Below are 6720 nucleotides of genomic sequence, written 5' to 3' on the forward strand. Positions count from 1 at the left end.
GCACCTTTAAGACCAACTAAGTTAGTTCTTGGTATGAGCTTTCGTGTGCAAGCAGGTATCTGAAGAAGTGTGCTTGCACACGAAAGCTCATACCAAGAACTAACTTAGTTGGTCTTAAAGGTGCTACTGGAAGGATTTTTTTTATTTTGACTTAAATTTACAGTTTTTAAACTCAAGGCACTCTTCCTCACAGGTCACAGCTGGTGACAGTGCCCAGGCCAAAAGGACAGGGCAGCTCCTGCCATAAAGTTCTTCAGTTGGAGCTTGGTGGACTTGCCTTCCTCCCTCAGTGAAGTTCTGGCTGCCTTGCCCTCCCCAAAGGCAGTCTTCCCCCACAGATGACCCTATGATGCTACCTCTGGCATATTTTATTTTATTTTATTTTATTTTATTTTATTATTTTATTTTATTTTTTTGAAGTTTTATTCAAGTTTGGGATTTTTACATACATTATATTATCTCCTTCCAATTTTAAATTTCCTGTACAATTCTTTCCTTTCCCTCCCTTCCCACCCTTCCCCCACCAATATCCATTGGAAAGGTTTAAACTATTATCCTCATCCATGGGCATAGCGTCTTTAGTTTACATCGAATTTCTTTTGTTTCAGTAGTTTTTATCCCTTGAAGATAGAGGTTCCATCTGTTCCATATCGTGGTGGACTTGTCCTTCCATGTTGTTTCCTGTGACATAACTGCAACAATGTCCAACTGAATAAGTTCAAACAAATAACTATTCCATGCCTCTACTGTCCATTTTTCTCCATCTTTCCAACCTAAAGCTATCGTTGCCTTTCCCACTATTTTATTTTATTTTATTTTATTTATTTTATTTTATTTTATTGTTGCATCCATCTGTCTTGAGATAATGGAATACACCTCTGGGGATGAAGTTGTATTAGCAGCACTGGTGACCTCCTTCGGGGGGTGGGGAGCCTAGGCAGTGTGTTTGGAGGTCCTGACAGAGGCAGATTTAGGACAGTGGAAGTGGTGTGGTCTCAGGAGGCATGCAGCCAAGAAGGGTGCCTGGTTTGGAGAAGGAGGAGTGAGGGCTCTGACAGGGTCCTAGAGACCTCCTTCCTTTTCTCCAAAGTCAGGCATGTGCTTGTTGGCTGAAGACCCTACATTCAGGCCTCACTGATGTAGACCAAAGGAAAGCAGAGCAATATGTTTAGCACTAGCTTGGCAGACACTCTTAAATATTATGAAACCAAAGTGAGAAGGGAATAAAGGCCACAATGAGCCAATGAGCCAGACGGCAATGAGGACAATAATGGGTAGATGAAGTCAAGGACACTGAGGATATAATGGGCAAATGGAAAAAGAGAGAGAACAAGAGTAGAATAATTGCCTATACCCTGTGTTCTTGTGCTTCTGTAAAATATGCATTCAAATGAATAATGCTGAACTTTGAAGTAAACATGAGCGTCTTTGCCCCAGGGGCTGTAGGAACAGCACCAACGTGCTGGGGCAGATCTGGGAGCATACTAAACAAATTAGTTGTTGCCTTTCAAGATGAAGATGGATAGCTTTTGCCATTGGCTTTTACAGCACAAACAGATATTATAAATACAAGAGGAGGCATTATTAGAAGGGGCAGACTTCCAATGGGTAGACATTAGCCACAATGTGTGTGTGTGTGCGTGTGTGTGTGTGTGTGCGTGCATGCGGCATGTACACACATGTAATAACAGACTTGTCCCTTCCTCTAAAATTAAAACGAAAACAAAATCTTGTTTTCCATCATGCCCTCAACTTTTCCTTTTGTGGCTTTCCTCTCAGTTACAGAGCATTTAACACCCCACCGAGATGACAATATTGATGAGCGGGTTCCACAAATCTAACTAAATTGCTTGATCATAGAATCATGATGAGTCGGAGGCCACCTCAAATGTCATCTAGGTAAGAACAGCCCAGCTGCTGGGTCAGGCCAGAGGAGCCAGTGTGGTGTAGTGGTTAGGAGCGGTAGTCTCGTAATCTGGGGAACCGGGTTTGAGCCTCCGCTCCTCCACATGCAGCTGCTGGGTGACCTTGGGCCAGTCACACTTCTTTGAAGTCTCTCAGCCCCATTCACCTCACAGAGTGTTTGTTGTGGGGGAGGAAGGGAAAGGAGATTGTTAGCCGCTTTGAGACTCCTTAAAAGGGAGTGAAAGGCGGGATATCAAATCCAAACTCTTCTTCTTCTTCACAATGGGCAACCAGATACCTAATGGTCAGTCCGAAAGCAGAACCTGAGCACTGAGTCCTCCCACTTCTGATACCCAGCGACTGGAATTCAGGGAGGAATAAAAATTCTTTTGTGTGGGAAAAGAGGACTCTTATTTATGTATGCCGCTACAGCTGCAGGAATGTTGATTGCACAAAATTGGAAGACTGGAGAAACATCAACTAAAGAACAATGGAAAGGGAAGTTGATGAACTATGCAGAACTGGCAAAAATGACAGACAGACTATGAGAAAAAGACAACAGTGACTTTGAAAAAGAATGGGAACCATTTATATTATATTTGCAGAAACAAAAAAAGTCTATAGACTTGATGGCAGGATTTAAATAAGCATTGACATCATTAGCATTAGAAAATGTGTAGAAGATATAGAAATAATATGGTGTACTTATTTTCATCTTTATGTTTTTAGGTTAGATGTTAGTCTATAAATATGTTATTAGCATTTTTTTCTTTTAGGAGGTAGCAACGTGGGTGAAAGGAGAAACAAACCAGAAGCGGGAAGTTGGGGGAAGCCTAGGAGGGGAGGGAGGGTGGAATGCATAGTAAATATTATGGATATGAGATGTATGTAATGAATGAAAAAGAAAACTGAATAATTTTTTTTTTAAAAAAAAAATTGTGTGCGGGCCTTTATCCATGCCATGTATAAATTTATACAAATTTAGACCTAAAGGAACCAACATCTAGCCTCACAAAGCAAAATATCTGGAGAGCACCAGTTTGATGAAGGCTGCCTTAAGAACATAAGAAGAACCCTACTGGATCCGACCAATGGCCCATCCATTCCAGCATCCTGTTCACACACTGGCCAACCTGAAGCCCCAGTGAGAAGACTGGAAGAAGATCCTGAGGACAACAGCAACTTCCTCTCTTTCCCAACAAATTGTATATCAGTTTTATAGTGGAAGCCCACCCTTTCAGATTTTTGGATAAACAACACCAAGGAAGATAAAGCTATCAAATGACCATGGTTAGCCAAGAAGGCTATATATATATATTCTCTTCAGGGTGAAGAAGGGGGTGAGAGTTTTTTTGTGTTAATACCCTCCTTGTGTGCATCTCATTGACTACTTTGGGAAACAGGATGGTAGACTAGACGGGCATTTAACTACATCTAGCATACGGTTGCTGTTTTGTTCCATTCACGTGTCTTATATAATTGTTTAAATTCATTTTTATAATTGTCAATTATATTATTGGAACTCACCCTGGAGAAGGTCCATAGCTCAGAAACAGAGCATCTGCTTTGCAAAGAGAAGACCCCAGGTTCAATCTCTGGTGTCTTTCAAGAAGGGCTGGGAAATATTCCCTGCCACAAACCCCGGAGAGCTATTGCCAGTCAGTGTTGATGGAACAAGGCAGCTTCCTGGGGACATTGTGGTGAAGGTCAGGTAAGAAATCTTGGGTTGCATCCAACTAAGTTCTACCCCGGTAGAATGTCTACTCATTGGAATTAATGAACCTAAATTAGTCATGCTTATTAACTTCAGTAAAAGGGACGCGGGTGGCACTGTGGGTTAAAACACAGAGCCTAGGACTTGCTGATCAGAAGGTTGGCGGTTCGAATCCCCGCGACAGGGTGAGCTCCTGTTGCTCAGTCCCTGCTCCTGCCCACCTAGCAGTTTGAAAGCACGTCAAAGTGCAAGTAGATAAATAGGTACCACTCCAGCGGGAAGGTAAACGGCGTTTCTGTGTGCTGCTCTGGTTCACTAGAAGCGGCTTAGTCATGCTGGCCACATGACCCGGAAGCTGTATGCTGGCTCCCTCAGCCAAGAAAGCGAGATGAGTGCCGCAACCCCAGAGTCGGCCACGACTGAACCTAATGGTCAGGGGTCCCTTTACCTTATTAACTTCAGTGGGTCTACTTTGGGTAGGACTTAGTTGGGGAACAATCCCTTATAAATAAATAAAAAATGAGAGTTTCATGGAAGAGGACATCCACCTCTTGGGTTTGAACCCTGAACAGAAGCATTCCTGGCTGTTCTGATAAGTTACCGATCCCATGTCTCTATGGCATAGGTAAATGTGTTTCTGGAAAATGAGCAACAGTCACCATATGATGATCATTTTGAGTCCTCCTCGCTTAAAAAAGCACTTCCACAATCCCTGTCCTGTGTCAAAATGAGGACCCATACATCAAGTATACACAAACAGTAAAAAGTGTTTTTACTAATTTGATGTTAAGTTTGAGTTTTATTGAATGGCACAGGAAAGTGTGACAGTGAGAGAAGTCTTCATCATTCCACACAGGCAAACTTTCAGCCCCATCTTTCCTTTTCCTTCGACCAGCTTTTGCCCACCCCTCCAGGTAGAGTCACAAGTCAAAAAGGCAAAGGGGTCAGTTTCACATCGAGTCTTGAAAAAGATGCAATTGTCACTGGGTGAAAATGATGGCTGTCAGGTTTTGTTCCCTCAACATGGGGGGAAGAGAGTCCTGGCTCAGTGTTTCAGAAGTGCTGAGTTCCCAAACCACTCACGAAACCAATGGAAGGGGTTTGTTCGTCCTCAGCCTTTCTGAAATCATGTTTAGCCCTGGATTTGCTGCTCCGCCTTTGATCCCATGGGTGCTCTTGCTGGGATTAGCAGGGCCATCCGCAACTTCCACCATAGCCTCCTCCATAGCCTCCTCCATAGCCTCCTCCATAGCCTCCTCCATAGCCTCCTCCATAGCATCCTCCATAACCTCCTCCATAGCTTCCACCACAGCTTCCTCGATAGCTTCCACCATGTCTTCTTGAAGGAGAGTTGAGCCGAGCTCCGTACCCCAACCTGTAGGCACTGGGGTCATAGCAGCCCCCTCTGCGACTGTACCGGTAACCGTAACTGCACGGTGGCATGCAAGCTGGGCCATAGCCATAGCCACCGGAACCATAACCACCGCAGCCAGAACTGTAACCATAGCCACAGCTTGTGCCACTGGAATAGCCAGTGCCACCGCCATAGCCACAAGGTTGGTAGCATGGTTGATAACAAGGCTGATAGCAGCTTGATTGCCTATAGAGCATCATCTTTCTAAATGGGGAGGTGGGTCTGTAATAGAAGGGAGAAAGTCAACAGAATTAATTTGGGTGGTGCTTAATTCATTTTTGAATATATTTTATATTCCGCCCTTGTCCATTGATCTCACGGCAGGTTACGTCAATAGATACATACAATCAAATAATAAAATCAGTTGTATCTAAGATAGGTCTGGGTTGCATCTAACGTAGGTCACACTTACACAATGCATTCAAAGCACAATAACAATGCTTTAAAAACAATTGTGGCTTCCCTCCAAAGGATTTTGGGAGTTTTAGTTGAATAAGGGTGCTGAAGGTTGTTTGGTGGCTCCTACTACTCTCAGAGAGTTAACCACTCCTAGAGTCTTTTAGCAAACAATCCCTCTTCCCAGGGAATTTTGGATATTGTAGCTCTGTGAGGGGAATATAGAGGTCACCTAACAACTCCCCAAACCCACAGCAAACTATAGCTCTACTGCTGCCCTTCCCTGAAGACCCTGTCATTCTGGTCCAACCAACACAAAACCCTTCTGTGAATATATGGTGAAGCAGACAAGCAGGAGTCTCCACTATTACTCATTATAATTGCAATTGTAGAAATGCAATTAAAGCATCTTAAACACGTCAAGCTTCTACAGTTTATGTTCAAGCTATTTTGCAATGATTTCCTTAGGAGCTCCCCTCTCACTGTAAAATTTCTGGTTACGGTTCCAAACATGTGAGGTACAATTTTTCTTAAATGCATTGTGTAACCCTATAAGTGTCTACTCAGGTATTAGTCCCACTGAGTTTGACAAGGCTCCTTGGCAGGGTATTCCAACTGAGTTCAGTAGGACTTCCTTTTAGCTTCAAGACACACTTGCCATGGAGTAAGTCCCATTGACCTGAATTGGACCCACTTCTCCATATATCGGAATGGGATTGTGTTGTGCACCCTAAGTATCTGCAAGATCTCCTGCCCCTGTACAGACCTATAGGACAATTTAGATCCGCTGTGGAAATTCAACTGGGGGCAGTACATCCTGCAGAATATCAAATGGCAGCGACCCCAAAATTGGGATTTTCAACAGTTGGCCCTTCACTTTGGAATATTCTTCCCTCTGATCCATAATAGATTTCCCAGTAAGTCAGTAAGGGAACATTTCTGTAAGTCCTGTTTACCTGCATTTATCCCTCTCTTATTGGACCTATGCTTTTCTTTTTTCTGTGTTTTACACATATGTGTTTTATGTTTATATTGCAATGGCCATTGGCTACAAACAGCAAACTTTGGGTTCCAGTGACTCTGACCCATAAAATTAGACTGCTTGTTATCTGTTTGAATCCCCCAAGTCTGTTTCATTTTCTTTTAAATACTGTTATACTTTCTTCTTTACTGTTTTCATAATGCATTTTTGTTTTACTTCACATGATGTACACCACTTAGAATTTTTTTGAAACATTACATTGCTTAGAAATGCTTTCAAATAAATAAAACGCTATAAATAAGTACACAG

The 6720-nt window shown here is 42.8% G+C and overlaps 1 long non-coding RNA gene across 1 annotated transcript; it reads right to left on the reverse strand.

The window, feature by feature from the left end:
* Positions 1-2838: 2838 nt before the first annotated feature.
* On the reverse strand, positions 2839-4796 carry LOC308465233. The gene is made up of 2 exons (XR_013980378.1): positions 4068-4796; positions 2839-3701 (listed from the first exon to the last, which is right to left on the reverse strand). It is a non-coding gene; the product is annotated as an uncharacterized lncRNA (long non-coding RNA).
* Positions 4797-6720: the final 1924 nt, after the last annotated feature.

This window comes from Podarcis pityusensis (genome assembly GCF_964106645.2).
Source record: "Podarcis pityusensis genome assembly, chromosome: 16".
NCBI classification, from domain to species: Eukaryota; Metazoa; Chordata; class Lepidosauria; order Squamata; family Lacertidae; genus Podarcis; species Podarcis pityusensis.